The 24,722-nt window shown below is 38.7% G+C and overlaps 1 non-coding gene across 1 annotated transcript; it reads left to right on the top strand.

The window, feature by feature from the left end:
* The first annotated feature begins 4,452 nt into the window (after positions 1 to 4,452).
* Positions 4,453 to 4,525, top strand: TRNAT-CGU (transfer RNA threonine (anticodon CGU)). Its single transcript has one exon. It is a non-coding gene; the product is annotated as a tRNA-Thr (tRNA).
* The last annotated feature ends 20,197 nt before the right edge of the window (positions 4,526 to 24,722 follow it).

Genomic DNA, 24,722 nt, shown 5'->3' with positions numbered 1-24,722 from the left:
TCTCTTCTTATCGGAATCTTTATTTTTCGCCATGAGTTGTTGTCTCACGAAGAAAGTCTTGAAATTGATTTGCTTAAAGCTGCTACTTTGAGACATTTTCTTTCTGTAGCCCTTCACCACGACAAAAAAAAAAAAAAAACAGCAGACATTGCACGGTGAATAAAATATACTAGATAACAGCTCCAAATTGCGTCAAGGGTTTATATTAGGAGCTATGGTTCAAGGTGGTTACATACAGGTGGGTCAATTCGGAAACTTTTACCCGTATTTGTCTGTGACGTCATACATTGGATAAACTTTACAGCATTGGACAACTGTTCTAATATTGAATGTGATAACTAAGTTAACGCATGTTTTGGAAATATTCGACGTATGATCCTCCTAAAACTATGATTAGAAATACGAACGAGATGTTTATCAAAAGTCTATTGACTATTCTTCTTTGTTGTCCAAAATGATTCTCATTGTATGAAGTGTGAATAAAAAGAAGCTACACTGATAGTTTGAGTTTGAATTGAGGTTTTAAGTCCACTTTATGCACAGGAAGGCTAATCGCGACTGGACCTACAGTTTCAAGTGCGATCCAGCTACACTGATAGGTTTGATGTTAATGAAAGTCCATTTCAAAAATAATGTGCATGAAGTTACGCAATAATACATAGGCTAGTAATAACCTAATAAGTCATGAATTATACTCTGTCCCGGCTATCTCTGGGGCAAGCGAACGAAAACAAGTCTCTGCGCACGTAGTGACGCGGCGATACGGCTCCGCCAATAAACACGTGAGAAGGATCGGGATTGCGTGGAGGGGGAAAGCGACTGCGGTTACCAGCCTTCGCAGCGGCGTGTACTGCTTCGCTCTCCCTGCTCGACCCCCCCCCCTTTCTCTGCCGATATACGCGGCCTTACTCCAGAGATATCCGGGACGGAGTATAACAAGAGAGTAAATAGCAATTGCCTCCTCTCTGACATCTACAAAACGATCCCCCATTAATAATACAGAGAGATCATTAACGATGGTATCACCTACCTTCGTGGTTAAAATAGCGCATATCGACGCCAGGGGTGCCGGATTCGAATCCCGGCCCGGGCATGGGTTGTATTTATGAGTGTCCCTTCATCAATTATCATCATCCTGATTAGCCAAGAGTGACAGAAAAGCGGCGCTTATTAACAAAATTCATGTCTAGTATTCTAGCGACAACACAACAAAGGTTGGTAAAACGAAGCCTCGGTGCTAAGTGGTGGGTTCTAGAATTAAAGGCATGTCCCTGAATGGAGCTGCTCTGGGTTTCACCCAGCATCTAGCAAATGTTAACATGTAATTTCATGATTTCAAAATAAACTCATTGGTGCAACGGAACTCTAAGCATGGCTCTTTCATTGGATGTAGCGTGGTCAGCTCCTCGACTCCCATCGCCGCTGTTTTCTGGCTTTCGAAACCGGAGTCCGCAGAGTCAACACTGAAATTTTGGTGGCTTCCATACCGCGAATCGAACCCGAGGCCGCTCGCAACAAAGGCGAGATTGGTAACCATGATTCAGTTTCTACAAATATATCTATTTATTTATTATTTAATCATTATTGAGGTTCTCATTTCGAGCGGTCGCGGGTTCGATTCCCGGTGGGAGTCCTTAAAATTTGTGTAGGAGACGTTTAGGGTAGAGGGAGGGGATTCATGACGCACGATACGTCAAAGAAATAGTTAAAGGTGGAAAAGAAATTAGCTGTAATAATATAATAATGATAAACAATTGTAGACAATAACACTTTATTTATTGTCGCACAAGAATTAGGAAAGGGAGTGATTGTGTGATTTTTTTATTGATTATTCGGTTATTTAACGACGATGGGGATATGTGGATGATTAATGAAGGGATTCACACAAATATCCATGCACTGCGCGGGATTCGAACCCACGATACCTGGCTTTGTCGGGGTTTAAGCCTCAAAGAGTGGGTATTGTATGCCCCTTTCATAATATTAACCAGACATAGACTATTATGTTTTGAGTATTGGAGTCCAATTCGGCAGTGTTGTAATCAGACGTCTACTGGTGACGTGGTGACTGTTGGGCAATGATTTCCACACCCAAAACTTCAAATCTAGAACGTCAGACTTCAGTACTTAATGCAAATTCCGCCCAATATATTCGATCATTGCAGCTATGTAAAGCTGTCATACCCTGTTATAATTAAATCATAAGCGTCGTGTCGTACCTTTTTGAGTTTTTTGGAGGGGACAAGGGGGGAGACATGCTGTACATCACGCTAATAACTTACATTTCCTACTTTTTTAGGGAAACGTGTCCCCCTGTCTCCATGCTAACTACGCTTGTGAATTAAATATGAGTTATTACGCTCTTAAAATGTGTGTGTGAGAGAATCTTAAAAAAATATGTGACAATTTTCTCCATAAAATGTGATGAAGCGCTAATTTTTGGGATGGGGGTGTCATAGGGTTTCTTGGGGTATGGGCACTCTGGTTTTGCACACTAATTGAAAGCTGGCTCTATAACCTATAGAAGCTACCTCGGCACTGCAGCCTTCGCTCAGGGGACTGAAACAAGGATGCATCCTATCACCAGTGCTATTTTCACTGTTCATAGATTGGGTAGCGCATGAAATTAAAATGGATCAGGATTCTATCCCATGTATAGGAGTGCAAAGTATACCAGTCCTTATGTATGCAGACGACATAGTCATCTTGTCCGAGACAATAGAGGGTCTTCAAAGGGGCATAGACAGCATATATGAGGGGTGCATCAAATATAAAATGAAGGTAAACATTAAAAAGACAAAAATCATTGCTTTCAAAAATGGCTACATATTTAGCAGACAGGAGACATGGACGTACGGGGGGGATTTAATCGAGCGGGTTAAAAACTTCACATACCTGGGGGCATCACTCTCCATGACAGGGAGTTGGACACACCACATAAGGGCAAGAAAAACTAAAACAAAATTTGCAATAGAACAAGTCATAAGGACAATAAACAAGGCAGCTCAAATGCCTTTCCCGGTCATTCAAAACCTCTATTCATCAATAGTATTAGGTACATTAAAGTATGGAATAGAACTGTGGGGGTTAAGGGGGGACAACACAATAATTGGCATACGAACAGAATTTTATAAGAGAGTAATGGGCGTAAGCAGAGGCACGGCCAACTGTGGGATTCTTAAGGAATTGGGACTGAACAGAGACACGGTACAAGCACGGATGAGGGTTGTTAAATATTGGATGCGATTATCACAAGAGGGCCAAACTACGCTGAGGGGACAATGTTTGGAAATAGAGTAAAGGGAGGAAAACGTTTACACCTGGGGTCTAAAAGTGAAAAATATCTTATATAATAGCGGAATGGGTTGGGTATGGGAAGAGGGAGGAAGGGGGGGCATCTCATCAGAAAATCAAATCAGAAACAGGTTACTCGACATAGACAAACAAGAAATAATAGCAGACTGCCAAACAAAGACCTCAATCAGGGAACAGTTAAGAGTAAGAGAATGGGGGGAAAGCAAAATATATCCAGGTTGTGGGAAAAAATGAAAGAAGCGCGCTGGCATAGTTCAGACTAGGGGGATGGAAACAACTAAGAAAGATAAACGAATCAGGGGGAAACGATATGTCCTTTGTGCGAGGGGGAGGAGACGGACAAGCATATCCTACTGAACTGCCCTTCTACACGTGACCTAAGGGACAAATGGATGAAAAACTTAACAGGCAGGGAGGTGATAGAAGTGGTAGACGACAGAATAAAGATAAAGGAAGCGGGGCAGCAAGTCGGGAAATACCTGGGAGAAGTAAGAGAACGGCGGGGGAAAGCTATTAGAGAAGGCAGCGAAATGAGTGATCATGCTCCAGACGAGCCATCTTTATAGTGTAAGTGTGTGTAAAGCAAAATGTAGGCGTGTTTTGGTGATAGTGCAGGAAAAGAGAAGTGAGGAGAAAGACTGGAAGAAGAACTGCCGAGGGAGGGGAAGAATGTGTATATAGGGGACAAAGTAAGAGACAGCTTAAACGAAAACTAAATGTAACAAAATGGTGTAGAAAAATCAAAAATATGTAGTGCGTACAGCCTATGGCTCGCACAAAAAGAAAATAAATCTATCTATCTATCTATCTACATTGGAGAGGAAACACCTAAATGAAAAATCACCCCAGAAAAAAGTTGGTTATAATGAATCGGTGTCATCTACGTAGACATTGCTATCAAACATTTCAAGAGTAGGAACTTTCCTTTACGATTAAAAACCTAAGCAAATACCATTTACGCTTTCTGATTACACTCCGCGATAAAATTCCGCTCTGTGGCACGGATGACGTCGTAACGAAGTTGGCCGAAATTTCCCGAAGCCTTCCGAACTGTCAACCTTACGTGTCGTTTGCAACATGCCGCATCTCAAGGTCGCACAACGCTTCACGTACATTGTGGAAACTGGTAGTTCCAAAGCCTCCTTGGCTCAGTGGTTAGAGCACTGGTCTCGTAAACCAGGGGTCGTGAGTTCGAATCTCACAGGAGGCAGGAATTTTAAAATGAGTTTCTATTTTTTATTTCATTTATTTATTTGCAGGGAGGTGGTGAATGTTGAGAAACAGATTTTTTTAAGTACTACTTCGACTCTTACAGATGCAAATATCTAAGGAATTGGTAAAGCTAGAGGGGTCATAAGTCGTCCATCCATAAGTTTGATAGATGTAGGCTGTTTACTTTTGTAAAGATGTGGTAGATATGTTTCATGATTTTCTGAACTTATGAATGGACATATCCGAATCTTGAACCGTGTAGAGCGGACCCGCAAAATTTCTGACCATCCATACCTATAACACACACAACCCCAAAAATATCCAAGTTGGTTCACCTCAAATATCATAAAAATCATCGAAGGCTTGCCAGGGAACAAATAGTTTAGAGTTTGTCTAATTTTATGCACAGATAGGCTAATCGGGACTGAGTCTGCAGTTTAAAGTGAGATCCGAACAACTAGGTGCGACCACCGGGTTTCAAACCTGGGACCTTTTGATTACAAGGCTACGATGTTACACCACTACGCCATAAGGAAAGCTAGGGGGAAAAACCTGCACGGATCTAATTTAGCATGTTAATACATTCATGAAAGGTTGAATGTAACATACAGGGTGATCCTCGCTGTTTTGGACTCTGTCTGTGCATAAAGTAGACTTAAACAAATTCAAACTAAAAAAATCACTGTTACTGAAGACGGAGAAACTATGGAAAACTTGACAAATGCAATAATGTAAAGCAAGGGTCCCGGGTTCGAATCCCGCTCGGGCTTGGTTGTTTGTGAATGTCCATTCATAAATTTCATCATTTCATCACTCATCCCCATCTTCGCAAATTAGCCAAGAGGCACAAAACGCGAAGTGAAATAAACTAAATCAAATCAAACCAAACCAAATATGTAAGGGATTGGTACAGCCAAGGTTGTCAAGTATTTTCGATCTGTGCATGCAAGCAAAATGACAAAGTACAGTCTGGAAATTATGTTAGGGTGGTCGTAATACAGAACGTTGCATGTGTTCAACATGCAATGAATCAGGAGCGGTATGGTCGTAATAGATGCTACAAAATAAGAATTGACTTTTGTTTGCTATCGATCTTCCAGTTTCTTACGGACGGACGGACTGGCACAGACAGACGGACACGGCCACACCATAAAAACCAGGAGGAACTCCTGACGACCCAACCTCCAGCAGCATACATTCAGGCACATGTCTTTATGTCCTTTTACCTTTAATAATAAACCAGGACGTCAGTTCTATGCAATGGCGGTCCGCCGTTTCTTCTGCGTTAACTTTATTGTTTCAATATAATTTAATCACAAGAATGATACAATGATACTGGGGTATGAACCAGCCTCCGTGGTCATCACAGCTCGCTACGATGCCAGGGGTCCCGGGTTCGAATCCCGACCTGGGCATGTGTGTTCTTTGTGAGTATCCCTTCATCAGTGTCATGCTATCATCACTCATCCTCATCTTCGCGATTAGCTAAAAGTGGCAGATATGCGAATTAAAATAAACCAAATTAATCGATACTAGGGTGAGAGTTTTGACCAAGCGTGTTCTGATTTACACAGATTTGGTTGAGATAGTAATTTGTATCATGATTTAGTTAGTCTAGTTTATTGTTAGTTGAGTAAACAGATTAATTAAATGTATTAGTTACTTTATTTTAAATGAATGATAAGTAGTGTAGAAATACCAAATATTAAAGAATGAGTTTATAGTTTACAGGTTTATTGGTGGAGCTGTTTACTTAGATTTGATTATATTACAACTCTATGTCGACAGTTCATGAAAAAACGTGTTGACTGACTGATTGAAATAAATATTTTGGGTGCATCAACACTTGGGATACGTCGGGCCGACCCCCCGACTATTCCAATACCGGTTGAAGATCTCCACGCTTAGAGGTGACGAATGAAAGCGTGGGAGGGAGACCGGCAGTCGGTAGGTACGCCTAGGCCCTTCATGGGCTGTTGCGCGACGGATTATTATTATTTATTATTATTATTATTACATTATACGGGCCTCTTACCATATAGGTAGCTAATACCAACCTGTGTCTCAGAGGGCTGAAGTACCCTTATAGACTGAAAGCTGACGCTGTAAGGGGACGCTTAGCACGTATATAAGGACAACACGCAGTTATATAGAGGATTACATCACTGATAAACGTATTATAATACGTTTATCTGTGATTATACTGACTATAGGTCTAGACGCTATCAACGTTGCGGTTACCTGTGTGTGTATATACCACGTGGAAGTGAGGTTGACTCTTGTGTACCTTTAGCGAAGGCCACCCCTTACATACAGATAAGTTATTTTAATAGGAATACAGCAGTTGTCTTTACTATTACCGATATCCTGTTAATACAGAGGGGTGAGACGAAATGTTTGATGTTGGTGTGAGAAGAACTAAATAAAATTAGGGTTATATGTACTAGTATACTAGGAACATATTAATTATGATAATAATAATAATGATAATTTAAATTTATACTATATGGTGAAGCATTACAGAATATACATTATTACATTTGATAATAATTAATAATATTGTAATTTCTGTAACACTTAGCCATGTAGTAGTATAGTTTCTTATTGTATTTATTATTACCTTCATAATTAATCTGATTATTTATTATTGAGTTGTTTCATACATAGGCGGTAAAAGTAACTAGATGATAAGACATATTTTGCATACACGAAAATGTAGTTTATGTAGAAGAGCCATAATTAAAATGACATGTCATCGGTATTATTTATTTGGATATGACATTAAATTAGAGGCTAATTTATGGAGTCTTACTTTCAAGTTATATGTTTTAACAGGCCGTTTGAAGGAAGGTGAGCTGGAACCATGGTAGGAAGAATTTAATGGAAGCCACCAAAACTGTATTCTACCGGAATGAGCTTTGATAGGAGACAGACGGACGCAATCTGGTTTTCTTAAATTTTCTATCCAATCCTCTCTACGGCACAAATTAATGCGCCGAAAATTTCCGAACGCAAAAGAAGCGTTCGCCGGACTCATCTCTAGAAATCCCACCTTTTCCCGCATGATGTTTGCAGAGCCATCTTGTGACGAGCACGGAGGCTGAGTTGTCAATTCCAGACTTGTATGAAGTTGATCGTGACTGTCGATCGGGCATTGCTAAGTTGAGGAGGGAGGAGGAGGGTTGTTTGCCCACCGAAACGTGGTCTGTTTAACGATTCGAATCCACATTGTCGCCACCCTCGCCGCGGATTCGCAACAATGGCAGAGAACTTCGTGATGTGCTCGGGGAAAGACAAGGAGCAAAGTGACTAGGCAACTAGCAACACCATAGGAGGCTTTCGAATTGTTTCGTCTTCTTGAAAAGAATAAAGCGTTGTTCGCTCTGTTTAAATACATCGTCGTCTGCTTGAGGTTTCGGAGGTATTTCTCCCTTTCTATGCGTCTTCCGCAGACGCGTCACGCTTCGAAGAAACACGAAAATCCAAGTTTCACGGGGGCCCGTCTAGTTTTGCGTCTCCGGCTGTGAAATTCGTGAGCTACGTATCTGATTCGGGCAGAGAGAGAGAGAAAGAGAGAGAGATAGATTTCTTCGCAGAGGGCGCAATGGGCGGGATCTCGGGAGGCAATCGACGAGAGACAATTCTGCCATCTGGTAGCATGTGCGGCAACTAACCGCATCGACTGCGAAACTGTCTCCATGGTGAACTCTGTGCATTTCTGCTGAAAGACATTGGTTTTTAGCAGTGTCGGCAGTAGCATGGCCGTAGGCAGGAAAAATTTCGGGGGGGGTTCATTCATAATTGTTCCCATGGGCGTCGCCAGAAATTTGAATAATAGAAATAATAACAATAATTGTACAATAATAATTAAAATTTCATAATAATAAAACAATTTTATTCCATAATAATAATACTAATAATAATAATTATTATATTATTGTTATATCCTTGAGGGGGCTTACTCAATCCAGCAGATGAGTGAATATCCAGCACAAGTTTCTTTTTTTTTCTTTTTTTTTTTTACGTTTCATACAGTGTGTACTGAAATGCACAATTATTATACTTCATCATTAAACTTTAGATACCTTCAAGAGAAAAGCTTTAAAAGTTAGATGGAAATTTTAGTCATAAAGCTTTTGTTGTTTGACTTTAAAATTAAATTTTTGGAATTTTGAAAAGTGTGGAACCAGTTATTCTTTTAAAAAACTTAGCCTGGTGCATGGATTGTAACCTCAATCGCGAACTAAATGCGCTAGAAAACTGGAGATCCTAGGTTTGAACTCCTATCAAGGGGGATTTTCGACTTTATCGGACAGGGAATTTAAAAGCTGGAAAGGGAATTTTGGGACAATCATAAGGGAATCTTCAGTCTATATTCCTTGTGACGCGGGAGCAACACTGGAAAGATGACAAGAGAAGTGATAATGGTGGGGTCGCGGGTGGGCTACGATTCTGAGAATAAATCCTGTTTCACTCAAGTTTCAGAATTCCAAATGTATGAAAATTCTAGCTCGATCGTTTCAACATTGTCTCCATGTATTTTTGTGATGCTTCGAAAAAAAAATGAAAATTTGTTACAGATTTTAGTTTCTGAACTTCCATTAATCCAACATGTCAGAAGTTTCGGGGGGGGTTTGAACCCTAGAACCCCCCCCCCCTCTAAATACGGGCATGGGCAGTAGTGCTACCATAGATACAAAATTTGTAACTGTAGCTGTTGTAGCAGCACTATTATCAGAAATGTAGCGATCCACTGGCTTGAAGGCTTACAAGCCAATTAGCTATCTCTATGAGGTTAAATTTCATTTTAACAACTTGTATATTTGCTCAAACTTTCACATAGAAACAACTTTAAGGATTAAAGAATCATACAATGTTTCATTTATAAAATATTGCAGAATTCCTTTCTTTTGTAGGATGTAGTGAGTTATTTTGTTAAATAAAATAGACAATGCACTTTTAACAAATTTCAATAAAATGTAATATGTAATGAAACAGAATTTAACTTCGATTTCATAGTGCTTATATGATTCGCTAAATAGCCCAAGTCAAGATAAATGATGCATAAAATTATAATTTCATTTACGGCCTACACTGGCACTACACAATTTATTGAACTCAATCGAAACTTTATCTCGAAGTACTTTCGGTGGGTCTAAATACCTATTTGACTTCAGTTTAATCAATGTGTTTGTTTTACAGCTATGTTCAACTATTTGTCTTGAAGTTGTGTTGTAAAATTCTGTGTAAAATTACCAATGACGTCAGTATTTCGGTGTTGACATTTACTATGGTTTCCGGAAATGTAGAAAAGTTAAGTGACTAAAAGAAACATTCAGAAATAAAGGCCTCCACATGGTGGAGGGACAACGTTGTTGCCTTGTAATGAAGGAGTCTCTGGTTCGATACCCAGTGTGGAGGTTCATGGTGGTTCGGGTCTGACTGTAAACTGTAGGCAGAACCCAATTAGCCTTTAGAAAATGCCAATTCGCAAATATGTAATACTTCCGCTAGCAAGAAACCTAAAATGGACTAATAAGCTTCCAGCAAGAATTTATTAAAGAGTATTTAGGGCCTGTATCAGCTGCTGTTCCGTGTTATGCGCTAAAAATGCATAAACTGAAATCATACACGGTCATTTTGAAAAATAAACGAAATAACATGTCCAACTGTGCCAATTGACGCACCAAAAGTGTACTACTAACCGTATCTAATTTGATGCATTTCAAGTTATGTGTGAGGATTTGAGTCCCGCCAGTGTCCCTCAGTCAATTTCATGTAATCATTGATCATTCTTATCGTCACGATTAGCCTAAAGAGACAGAGAAGCGATGTAAATAAGAAAAATACACTACACATTCTATTTTAGTCTAGGACTAGTCTATCTAAACATAATATGTATTTTAAAAAAGAATCTGACACTTGATTTTTCGCAAATTTGCTATTGCACGCGTGTGAACATATGTCAACAGAAACACACCCAAGGGAATAGAAATCTACTTTTTGCTAGGATTCGAAGGATTTCTGCAGTCATACTGAATCACAACATAAAGCTCAAAACATACATAAACATTAATCCACAATGCTACTGTGTAAAATAATGTTACTACATAAAATACTATTTATTGTATATATATCCATGGAAATGAGTAGGGTTTAAAGCAATTAATTACGTGCAAATTGGATTTTGCAAAGTGTAATAATTCTCTGCCATAGGTTCACTTTACATGACGTTAATCGCTAAACTGAACAAGCGAGACATCTGTTGTTCATTCCTCTAACTACATTGCTCTCGGTTCATGGGACTGCTGATCGAAGACTGTGGGAACGATAAGTCCGTAGCAAATTGCTACAAGGTGCGTTTTTTCTTCTTTCTCTTGCGTGTGGGAAAAGTAGACGGATTCATATATTATTTCTGCTTCCCCTCAGGTGGGAGGCGAGTGGGGGTTCAGTATTTTCAATGCGCTGGTCTGCGAGCCTCATGGGTAGCCATATTGATTTTCTCTCTCTCTTCCTGCTAGTCAATTCTCTCCCCTCTTTGGGCGAAATCAGCTCAGGTCCCCGAATAAAGTCTGTGTTATGAATGTAACTCGGGGAGAAATTGTGTGTTTTTTTTACTCCGCTTATTGGTGATTACGGTCGATAAGGCGTAGCGAATTTATTAATAGGACTTGGCCACACTGTCATCGATTTTATATTCTTAGCACTCGAGCCACGAAATATCACACAGATTCGATTTTGTTGCGGTAACCGAGCGTTGAAAAATGCCCAAATATTTATTGCAGTTTAACAGAGCTACAAATCTTTGTTTTGTAACATTACACATGACTACGATCTTTACATACGAGAGGCTTTATATGGATTGGAGCATTCGTGCGGGCGTAACCTGGAGAGCGGGAATTGAGGGAGGGGAAACATACAGCGCATGTGTGGCTTGTCGACCAACTGGGACATTGCAATGGACGTGCATTCCTTCGGGTTTCAAAAGCGAAAAGACACACTTTCCTATTCAACAAATCGACCCATTTTTCTCTTTCCCCCCGTTACTTTCAAGGTGGATCACATTCTGTTTAGAAAACTTAATAATAGATGTCAGGGCAACACTCAATTCGTCTTCAAGATGGCTATCTATGTAATTTGTTTTGAAGTACAACCACTACTTGCTGAGAATTAAGAGCAATTTACAAAGCTTGTAATAAAGTACGTGTAAATATTCTCAGATCACATGTTGCTGGGTCTTCGTGGACGTTAAATGCGTGTTACACGTGTGATTTGGAATAATAAACTTGAGTGTACTGCAGTTACTGGTTCCCGTTACTGTAATGATCCTGTCATACAGGCCCGTATCCAGGGGAGGGGCCATTCCCCCTTCGAAGTCTCAAATATTTAAAAATATTTAAATGCGAACCTGTAAAGAGCTACGAAAATATCATAGACGATTTTTCGAATTTGTAAAAAATTCAATTTTGTGCTTGCATAAATAAATGATTGGGCTGTTTCGGGAGAGAGGCAGGAGTCTGAAGTCTGCAGTATTGCGAGTTTTATTTCATAACCATTGATGCAAAACTACCAGACGTGCCGATTTAATCAAGACAGTCCATTCTTTTTCATCCCTGTCCCGACTTTTATTTTGAATTGCAGTCGTGTTGCGAAAATGTCTATTTTCTTGTTAACTCACATTTAGACATGTTCTTTATTTTAATATTCATTGCTAATGCGCAACATTTAATTCACAAATTTATATTATTGTCTAAACATAGAATTATCATTGCTGTTCAGGGGTGCTCAAAATTTGAGAACAACTTATGAAACTGATTGCAAACAAAATGCAACAAGTTATGTGACAGTCTTTGTGTCTGAATGCGGCACAAAGAATTAAATATAATATAGCACCTTACATATAGCTATATAACACATTTTCGGGTCTGGCCCCTCCCTAAAAATAATCCTGGGTACAGGCTACGGGCATGCTTTCATAGGTATATGTACCTTTCTCGCTGTTAGTCATGCACCACAGAACAGTACCTTATGGTCGTCAGTTCAATAGTAATATATCTGTAAGGATGTAAGTTCTTCCGAAAAAAAATCAGCGGATGTCTAAGTTTGTGAACTGGTTGATATTATGTGTACAAGATCAGTGCCGGATCTACAAACTGCAAAACCCCGCAGTGCGGGATGGGGGGATGAGCAAACCTTTAGGGGGCCATAGCCATGCACATAATATTGGGCTTGTACTCAAATAGTGTATGTAAAACAATGAAAGTAGGCCTAGTAATATATCCAGCATCGCAGAGCGAAGAAAGAACCACCTAAATATTGAAAGGTTGATTGACTGATTGATTGATTTGGTGTTTTAGTCCACTTTATGCACAGTAAGGCTAATCGGGACTGGACTTACAGTTTAAAGTGGGATCCGAACGACTATGTGCCTCCACCGGGTATCGAACACGGGACCCCTGAATTACAAGGCACTGCGCCATCGGGGATGTACCGATCTCGGTTAGAGAGGAATCGATTTTACACTCCTCTACAGATAAAGTGGCACATACTTCGTAGTCGCCTCGTGTAGTGGAAAAGAAAGAAAACAATGTGACAAACCAAGCGTGGCAAAGTAAGTTACACCATGGTTCCTTGACCACGAGCAATTTCAGATAAGGAACCTAGGGTCGGAGTACCCCTTCAGTGTGGATGTCGGCGACCATCTGGATGTTACCTTTCCTCCTTTGTGGATTGGATCGGGAGACTTTATTCCCTGGCCTACGGGGTCACCCGACCTGAATCTAATCTTATTTTCTTCTTGCCATATCTAAAATCACTTGTTTATGAGACCTCAACGGACACGAACACGGAATTAGTTGCCAGGATTGCCATTGGTGATTCGTAACAGGCCAGGGATAATTTAAAGGGTGCGGCAGGATCTTGTACACTGCTGCCATGCTCACATGCTGGTTGGTCGCCATAATTTTGAACAACTGTTGTAAAGTACCTAATTGTACATTGTTAAGATTTGTCAGTGCTATTACATTACTTTCCAAATTGCAAGCATTCTAACTCATACCCATAAATTAATGTCATAATAAATGTCGCTACTCATTGTAAGTCAGCTGTGTCACTGGTTTGTCATTCCTATAGACGATGGTACTAGAGCTGGACATGTTTCAGACCATATCTCGTTACGCTGGCTTTTCCGGCCTAAGTTCCCTATCTAAAAAAAATCCTGTTTAATTTTGCACGCTTTTACTGAATCACCCTGTGTGTGTGTGTGTGTGTGTGTATCAACACATGCATTATTTTTTTAGAGCACTCATGACGTCATACTTAACACAAAAACTTTCCATGTGCATTGGCATGTTCAAAGTGATCCAAATTACCGTGTTTGCATGTAAATGAATGCCAGTATAACATGGCATCTGCAAGCACACCTACAATTCCAAAAACGCGATCCAGCATTAAGACGTGTAGATTCAAATGCTTGGAATGCAGAAATTTAAGCGAAAAATGTAGGCTCGACCAGAACTCGAATCTGGCATACCGTGCCATTGAGCTGCAGAGTCAGCCCTGGCCGCTATTTAGTTATTTTTCTAAGTACTTTTGGAGTTAGTAACTATTGGTTACTTTTTCAGGTAAAGAAATGAACCGAAATTTTTAGTTACTTTCCTATGCGTTTCAACAGTAATGAACTAAATACTGATTTGGTAAAGAGAAATATAAAAATGAATCTACTTTCCTTAGGAACAAATGTTAATAACAATTTTCTTGCCTCTACAGTGTTACATTTAAACAAATTAAAACCAATGTTGTTTTCAAGCAACCCTAGAGGCTAAAAGCGGCTGGAGTATGGTCCTGGTCACTGCTAGCTGACCAGTCAACTTGTGAACGCTGTTTCATTTCTTGCTCTCTGATTGGCCGTTGGAAAGTTACGGTGCTGTGATTGTGAGAATATCTTGTTTGCGCTGTACGTTACGTTAGGTTAGGTTAGATTAAATTAGAAAGCAGCAAATTTGCGCTAAAAATAAGAAATAAGATATTCTCACAATCACAGCACCGTAACTTTCCAACAGCCAATCAGAGAGCAAGAAATGAAACCGCATTCACAAGTTGACTGGAAAAAAGAAATCGCAACCGGGACCGAGAATGGGTGCAGCCCTACCTCTAAACCCGTTATGTGACTTCATGGCACGATGCAATGGTGTGGTGGTTGTAAGAGGGCGACACTACAAGGTACTAAAAAAATGTGAACCTCCCTGAATTTAGCAGACTAAAAGTACTCTGGCGTCTGAAACAACAGCCAGTATAATCATCTGTGGCGCTTGTGTTGTGTCATCCACATGTATTTGTGATCATCCTTTCATCCATCGTCGCGATTAGCCAAAATTGGTAGAAGAGAACGTAAAATGAACCAATCAAGCAATTCATAGGGGTTAACGTTATCCTCCTTTTATTTAGTTAAATGAAAAATAAAATTACACTCTGACATGGACATTTCCGATATTAATGGCGAGGTTTGCAACACTGTTCCTGAAAACGAATAAGAAATGGATGGCTAGGGGACTTTTTTCTCTCCAAGGTGGGGGCGGGGGATTGAGCAGTTGAATTTTGAAGGGAAGCGGTTTCCATAGAGAACGTAAGGGATGGGGGCCAGCGTATTGTATGGTTGTTGGTTAGAACGTTGGGGGAGATGTACGAGGGGAGGGAGATATGTGCGGCGGCCATGGTCTCGGACGCTTGGGACCAACATTGAAAGGTCAGACATGGAGTCTGCTGCGGCCAAAATGTCAACTTATTAATCTTGTCCAGGCCCTCTCGCTATTTTCATAAAACACAATTGCACATCGCAGTGTGTTGGGGCGGGAGGGGAGGAGCAGGGTTGGTATTCCAGGAATGTTTCCATTTGATGCAATCTCGTAGCCTTCTTTCCTGTCCCCTACTTTTTTTGTGTGTTTAATCATAATAGGCCAATGTAGGTTAGGATGTCAAGCAAAGATACGTGCACAGAAATGAATGTGTTGTTTTTTCGGAATAACTACAGAATTTATATTCGTGACTATAGCTGCGTCGCTCTTACATCCGGCGCGGGAACCGCTTTTATGGCAGTGGCCCTCTGTTGCCGCGTTTCCCTACGAAGGAACTCGCGGTCAAGCAACCAATTAGCCCTAGTGCTTGGGCAAGAACTAACAACATTAATCCCTCTCTCCAAAGCAGCCAATAGGGAAACAGGATTTTGTGAAACTAGCCGTTCTGCGCTGTGATTGCACACCGGTTGCTACATCGTTTCGGGAATAGGGCTAGAATTTTCATGAGTTAGCAAGATATTTTAGTAAGGGTGATGTGTTCCCTAAATAGTAGGGTAACTTCGGTGAATAACGCCACCAATTGGTCATTTTGTTCTATAGGCCTAACTCATACATTTTTATTGTTAGGAACAAGGAGAAATGTATATATATTGAGAACACTTGAAGATGTATCTAACTTAAATTGATGTCATTACCACTAATTACTTCTAGATGACGACTTTTGATAACATAACAGTTTATTATCAAAATGTAAGGGGGCTTAATACAAAGACTCAAGAATTCTATGTAAACAATATTGAAAATGGCTATGACACAGTTATCATTACAGAAACCTGGTTACATGAAGGTGTCTTTAGTAGTGAGTTGTTTAGTGATAATTATAAAATATATCGTCACGATAAGAAAAACCGAAATAGAGGAGGTGGAGTAATAATAGCAGTGAGGCAAAACATAACATCTTGGAATGTTATTTTAGATGATAATTTCGATGTCTTATGTGTGAGAATGAATTTAAGAAATAAGGTATACTACATAGTAGCTGTGTATTTTACTCCTTCCTCAACGATTGATAATTATATGCATTTTTATAATTTGTTTGAGAATTATAATGAATTTCATAATGCCAACATTATTATTGTTGGTGATTTTAATCTGCCAAAAATCTCTGATACGAGTTACAATCTGCAACTAGGTGGACCGTGTTACAGAGCCCTAGATAACTTTTTGAGTCTATATGGCTTACGCTCATTAAACAACATACAAAATCATAATGATAGGACACTGGATTTAATCTTAGCTAACGTGTATGATGATGTTACTATTAACAGAGAAGAACTCCCTCTTGTTAAGGAAGATGCACACCACCCAGCATTAGTAATAATTCTACATTTCGCAAAATCAACAAATATTATAGAAAATAACCCAGTCAGATTGTTGAATTTTAGAAAGGCAAACTTTCTTGGAATTTACGAAATGTTACGTGATGTAAACTGGGCACCTATTAGTAGCATGGATAATGTAGATGATGCGGTAAAGTTCTTTAATGACAATATTAACTCAATATTTAATCTTAAAGTACCAACAAAGAAAATCTATGCAAATAATAAATATCCTTGTTGGTTTACGCGAGAGATCATTGAAACACTTAAATTTAAAGAGCGACATAGAAGGTGCATGAAATACGATAGCGACAGTAGAAGTAAGTATAAGGATACTCGTAAAAAAGTAAAAACACTCATAGATAAGGCATATAATATGTACCTAAGAGAAACAGAAGAAAGTATTGAGAATAATAGTAAATTATTCTGGAGTTACGTAAAAACCAGAAAAGGTAGAAATACTTATTCAAAGCAAAGTATGACATATATGGATAATGTAATAGAAACAAATCAAGGTATAGTCGATAACTTTGCTTGTTACTTTAAATCTGTCTATTCTGAGTTTCCAAGCACGTATGATGTAACAGAGCAAACGGAATTATGCGTATCTAATTCACTCTCAAGCAACAAAATTACTGAACCGGAATACTGGGAGGCAATAAAAAAATTAAAACCCAAAAAATCTAGTGGGCCTGATGGAATCCCTCCATATTTACTTAAAGGGTGCGCTGAAGTGCTTAAAACGCCTCTATGTTTAATATTTAATCTAATTATGAGGACGCAAACTTTTCCTGCAATCTGGAAATTAACAAGAATATGTCCTATCTTTAAATCAGGTGAAAATGCAAAAATTGAAAACTACAGACCGATTGCCATTCTGTGTGCTCCAGCAAAAGTGTGGGAACAAATTTTGTATTCAAGAATTTTTAAACATGTTAGAAGCTATATAAGTAGCAATCAACATGGCTTTTATCCATGCCGATCCACTACAACTAACCTAGTAAATTTTGTCCAAGATGTCCACAATGCCTTTTATAATAGATCAAGTGTGCATTCAATTTATATTGATTTTGCTAAAGCATTTGATAGAATTAAACATAATCTTCTTTTACGTAAGTTATCAACTTTTGGGTTCACAATCAATTTAATAAACTTATTCAAATCATATCTTCAGGGAAGAAAGCAATATGTAACATATAAACAATCAATATCTCGTGAGTATTATGTAAACTCTGGTGTGCCCCAAGGATCAAATCTCGGGCCTCTATTATTTATGTTGTTTATAAATGATTTGCCAACTTATGTTAAGTATTCAAAATGCCTTATTTACGCTGATGATGTAAAATTATATAAAGAGATTACTAGTGTAGAAGATACATTAAAACTTCAAGAAGATCTAAATGCATTATATGAGTGGAGTTGTATAAATGATCTTAGTTTTAACATAAAGAAGTGTTGCTTTATGCAGTTAACAAATAAGAGAAATACTGTTCATTATACATACTCTGTAAGTAGTCAATTGCTTCCTCAGGTGTTCGTAGTAAAAGACCTTGGTGTTCTTATTGATTCTTCCTTGACGTTCAAACAGCATATCTCACATGCTGTTAATAACGCATACAAAATACTAGGCTTTGTTATTAGAAATACTAAGAATTTCAGAAGTATAAACTGTATAACAACCATATACAACAGTATTGTAAGAAGTAGACTGGAATATGCTTCTATTATCTGGTCACCAATCTACAAATCACATGAAAATACCGTGGAGAGAACACAGAAGAAATTTTTGAGGTATTTATATTATATAAAATATAAAAAGCCAGTACAATATAATGTGCCATATCAAAATTTGCTGCATGAATTTAATTTTAAAAGCCTTTGTAATAGGCGGAATAATCTGTATCACTTATACTTACATAAAACTGTAAACGGTATGTTAGACAATAGTTATTTCCTCAGTCAACTACAATTCAATACCAGAAAAAGTAATTTACGTGGGCGAAACTTACTGATTCCGAAAATTCCCAAAACTGAGAAATATAAAAGCAGCCCATTAAGTAGAATGTGTGATTTGTATAATACGCTTTCAATGAATAACCAGGCCTTAGATTTATCATTGCCATTCACACTATATAAAAAAATGATTGAAACAGAATTATGACAAAATACACTGTAATCATTCCGGTATCACTATTCTCCCATTATTTTCCATTGTATTCTACAATTATATATCTATAGGTATTTTATGTATGTAATTATTGAACAAGTCTTTGTTCTTGTATGGTGAAAGACAAGATAAAGCGTCAGATTGTTTAATTTAATTATTGATTATGTTATTGATTATTTGTATTATCGGTGGATGTATGTTTATATATTTGCTAATTGTATTGTTTTCTTTGTATTTTTTTCCTGCCGTCTGTAATTGGAGGTTTACCTCTGTTGAGGGCAGTAAATAAATAAATAAATAAACATGAAACTTACATGTTTAGGAGAATGAACTGTCCTCTATTGTGTAATAATAAAATATTGATTGCACTGTTATAATGAAAGCCATAAAATACGAAATTCTGTGTTAATGCAAAATGGCGTTATTTCCAGACCTGTCGGGTAATAACGCCATGTTCTTAATTACAAGTAAAACATTCACATTATCTTAATTACAAATAAAACATTCACATTTTCTTTACTAAACTGTACTAGGAAAAATAATTACTGTAGTAAGTTATTAGAAAAAGCATGTCTTTTTTTTTTTCTTTTTTCTTTTCGCGATACCCAGTCCCTCAAAGTTCTGCGAGGAATTTGGAACAAACGTGCAGCACATGCTATCTTCATTCCTTGTTTGACGGCTGCCATAGCTTGCCTAAAGTCATCTACTGACCATTTGGCCTGTATATTTCTACATTTTCTCGCCATCTGAAAGAGGAAATTAACCGAGAATAAGTATCTGTACGTCTCGAAAGTAACTGAGCAAGGATAACCCTATTTTCGAAATCAACATTTCCTTAAATTTGAGTTTAAATTGAGTGGCGTTATTCCCCGACACGATGATGGCGTTATTTCCCGAAACAACAGATTGCAGTTTAACCAACTGTTCTAAACTTACGACACCGACCATGAAAACCGTACACACATCATTCTCTTACGTAATAAACGTAATGTGTACGTACAACATTGTTAACATTTAAAATCTAATCCTACAATAGAAAAACACTCATCTTTGTCGGCGCGATGAAAATGTGGACCCTTTTTCCTCGAAACGCAACTCAAACATCTACACTGTTCAAAGTGTTTCTCTTAAATGAAGGCTCGACAATGGCAACCGTTCTTATCAGCAATGCTACCAGGCACCATTGTTTATCGCAAAACGGTGAGTCACCCCTTAACTTTACATGGGTCCATGCTTTCAGAGTTGAAACTTTGAAATGGCGTTGTTTCCCGCCTGGCGTTATTCACCGAAGTTACCCTATATATACATTCATATTGTGAAGAAACTAATGAAATTAAGGTGCTTTTAAAGTGCATATTTGACCATTTGTACGTGATAGAGCATATTTTGATACATTTTGACACTTTTTTTTATACATATTTTGGTGTTTTTAGGTTATAAAAATCGTATCACATACTCATGACTAGGAAGTTGATGAAATATAATCTTTTTTCGGACATCTCGGACACGATGCCCATTAAATATACACAATATTACACTTCGTCTAGAACCAAAAAAAGGTAATTTCAAAGTGCATTTTTTTGTATTTTTTGCCAATTGTCATGTTTAGGTTATTTTCCCCGATTTTCAGCATTCTTCCGTCATTTTTCGGTATATTGTTTCGTCATATTTTGTCACTTCTTTCGTTTTGGTAATATTCTTGAGTCTATTCACCAAGGTGAAATATATATCTCGCAGGATTGCAATTTACGAGCAAAAGAACTGGTGACAGGGGGAAACCACCCAAGACTAGGCTGGGGTCAGACACGCCTCTTTTCGCGACTGCCGCGGGTGTGACGTCATGGGCGGACAAAACCCAGCTGAGTCTTTACCCCTTACGGAAAGAAACGTGGAAAGGCTGATCTGTTTTGTTCTTTTCGCTCCTTTTTTCTTGTATTTCTGGATTGTTGGGTTCAGGGTGCGAAATCCTGGAGGGGACGAGATTTTGTTATAACAATGAAAAGATAAGCAATTACTTTTAATTTCAAATATACTTTACTAAGAATAATATTGAAAACACACACAAATTAGTGTAGTTGTGAGTGTTGAATGCTTTCTGTCTCAAGAGATCATTAACAAATCTACATCAATACGCACAGTAAAAGTAAAACAAGAATGCAAAACAATAATAACTATGAAATCTAATTGATTTATATTAACATAGTGCACAAACTAAACAAAAAACCACTTCAACTGCCATAATTTATTAACATCTTTAACCGGTTAGTAAAGGAATTAGTTAGCTGCTTTACACTATCTGATATGTATGAAAGTAACAAATTAATTTCTAATTAATAATCACAATAATTATTTTAATTGAGTAATTTATTTTTACTTTTAATAACATTACAAATATGTACATCGTATAATTCACACATATGTTTGTGGGGAGGGGGGTTATAGGTTACGAACTTTCTCCCCCTCACCAGTTTTCAATCATTTCGCACCCTGGTGGGTTGTGAGGTGTTGCAGTTCACAATGCCTTCAGTGAGGTGTTGCGACGTGTCGTGATCTCCGATGAAAAAATAAAAACAGCGGGCGACAATATATAACTGAACACATCGCATCTAACGAGACTTGTTAGTGGATTGCAATACCAGTAGTCTCATTACACAACATCAGGCTACCATACACTTCAAAATACACAACTTGCTATTTATATACGAGTGATGCTTAAATGACAACGTAGTTCAACTTCCGTCCTCCATTGTTCTATTATTTATTCAGTCAAATTTTCATCACAATCCCCCTCCCGCCAAAGTTAAGTGGACTCAACCAGCTTTCACATACCCGCCTGTGGGCACCCCTGTTCGACATTCCACTGATTATATATACGTATAAGTATATAAAGTGACCCTCGACTTTCTTCAGTTCTATGTCTCAAGTTTTCGTTCAGTGAAAAGTTTTTTTTAAAGTGTGTGTTACATTACACACGGAACTTCCTCACATTCCTCCCTGTGTAGTTCAAAGATTCATAAGACTCAGAATTGTAATCTGAATAAGGAAAATTAATTAAGAAATAAATACCAATAGTCGAAGCAAAGTTACCAAATTTGAAGAAGTTAAGTGAAAACAGCTCCTCTCTCACTCCTAAAAGAGAACAATAGACGAGATTGTTTTCTTTTACATATTCAACTTATCCATAATTTTGGCTTTCTGCCTTTCTTTATTTAACAAAATTATTTTACGCATTCAACATATATATTTTTCTTTCTGCCCTAACAAAATGCATTACTAGGTGTATTAACCGCAATTTTACATGAAACTACTGTACGGACGCGATAAGAAGCGGCGTGCAATCAGAACGCAGAACGGCAGAGCGTGACCAAATTCTGTCTCCTCGTTGGCTGCCATGTGGCTGGGGGATTTCTACGTTGCCACGTTCGCACAAACACACGGACAGGCTAGTCAGCTGTTGGCAAGCTCGGGCATTCTGGAAAGCATGAAATATTTTATCTTCCTGCTCTACACAGCAACCGAAAACCTTCACTGAAAGAACCTTTGTTGTGTTTTTATTATGGTACATTGCAAGCATCAGCTACCGGCATCTTTTTACTTATGTTGTATCGTATCACAATTACCAACAAAAGAAAATGCGTCTTCTGTTATGTACAACTGTGGCAAATCGTTCTCCTTTGATTTCATGCCGCCTCTTTTTGCCTTCTTTGTCACGCCGCGATTGTTGAAGCTTCAGAACGTACAAATGAAATGCATTTCTTGAAAATTAGGGCAAATTACGTATAAACAAATTACGTACAACTTCGTTTCGTTAACACGTTTTTAAATTATATTTTGAGGAACCTAGAAAAATTCACCTCCAAAACAGAATTTTACAGAACTGAGTTACTGTATTACGGAGAAGAATTTATCAAGAACAAATCAAATGTGTGTGAATTGATTGATTGAGTTGGTGTTTTAAAGTCCACTTTATGCACACTACGGCTAATCTGGAATGGACCTACAGTTGGAAGTGGGATCCGAACCACTATGTGCTCGACAGGGTATCAAACCCAGGACTACTTGATTACAAGGCGACAACACTTACCCTACCACTGTGCCATCGGGGAGGCACATGTGGGTGCGTGAAGTGAGATAATTTGGGAGCTCTATGAGAATACAGGCTCTGGCAATACAGAGTTCAATAAATTACAACGAAACGCTTGGCAATTGCTCGATTTCCTTAACATTAATGATACATTTGGTACATGTGTTACTAATGCTTTGAGGCTACCTGTATGTAAAAACATAAAAAAATGAATGAAAGAACAGAAGTAGTAGTTAAAGAATCAGTTGGTTTTGCTTACCGGCTACCATTGCAGTGGCGCTATCCCACGATCATCTTCATTGTTGGTTGGTAAAGGAACATCTTCGTCTGAGCTACTACTGTCACTGCTGTCTTCCCGCCCAAGTGAAATTACAAAATCCTCCATTTGCTGCTCTTAACTCCCTCCTTTTCCCCTGCTTCGGAAATAATCTTCCTTGCGTGTTCTATAGCCGAACGCCACCTATCTGCTGTCTCATCCCCGATAGCCTGTTCTGTCAATTGCAAAATTTTAGACGGGGTAAAAAGGTGGCAAAGTGTTCCTCTGTGCTACCAGCCCTTTGACCTGTGCCCAAATAAGTTCGATTGCATCGTACATTCAATGATAAGGCGGGAGACGGACCACCGTATGTCCCGCTTCTTCTGCAAGCTTGTCTATTCGATATATGGGGAACTGGGGTTTGTGTGACATAAGGAGCTGCAGTAGTTCAGCCTTCCTCATGTTTCTGTGGGCTCGCGAAAATCCTGAAGTAGGTCAATCCGGCAACAGTGCGTCGCTACCAGAGTGGGTGGTCCCACGCCGTTTGCTAGCGCGTCCCGACAATAATGTTTCGCAGAGGAATGTGACGACTTATAAACTACCGATAAAATGTGTGCGTAAATGGCTGTGTAATCCAACTGTAAGGACATATGTTATGTCGGATCCTAAGTAAGTCTGTGTATTCACTCCCAATTAGCTTCTGGGCATAATTACGGCTCTTTTTTGTTCATAATTACTGCTTTGATTCGGCTGCGAAACCGGAGCGTAGAGCGATCTGTCCGCGCGTGACGTCACGCCTGACGTCAAGGACCACGTGATCAGGTATGGCCCCAGCCTTCTTCTCTACTAGTCTTGGGAAACCACCAGGTGTCTGTCTGGGGCAAACTCAAACTTAAGATCAGATAAGGAGATTGCATGTTGTCTAATTTCCTTTTCATTTAAATTTTTAACACGAAACTAACAAGTTTTAATGGTCATTTTTTGCATTTTTTGACGTCATTTTTCCCATTTTTAGGACATTCTATTGCTCATATGCCTATATTTTTTAAGTCATCAACTTCCTCTCCCTACTCATGACCAAACACGTGTTTATCATTTCTAGCTAAATTTGGCCCACTATGTGTAGAATTATACAAAGGGGCCTCCCCTATGGCGCATTGGTAGCGTCTTTGCCTTGTAATCAAGGGCTCCCGGGTGCGATACCCGGTGGAGGCACAGAGTTGTTCGGATCCCACTTTAAACTGTAGGTCCGGTCCCGATTAGCATTACTGTGTATAAAGTGGAACTAAAACACCAACTCAATCAAGCAATCTCACGGATTCAGAGAAAATCTGTGTAAATTAGAAGCAATGTAGGGGATATCAACACCTTAAGGTCTGAAGTTCCCTTGCGATAATAACACCTGTTTACTCAACACACGCAAGTCTGATACTCAGGACAACTAAGAAGCCCGCAGAGGACTATACTGATTGGGTCCAGGTGCCATAGCCTTGCTAAACTGTAAATGCAGTTTCTT

The sequence above is a fragment of the Lepisma saccharinum genome, chromosome 5 (assembly GCF_977018435.1).
Source record: "Lepisma saccharinum chromosome 5, izLepSacc3.1, whole genome shotgun sequence".
NCBI lineage: Eukaryota > Metazoa > Arthropoda > Insecta > Zygentoma > Lepismatidae > Lepisma > Lepisma saccharinum.
This window is presented reverse-complemented; position numbering and strand designations above follow the sequence as displayed.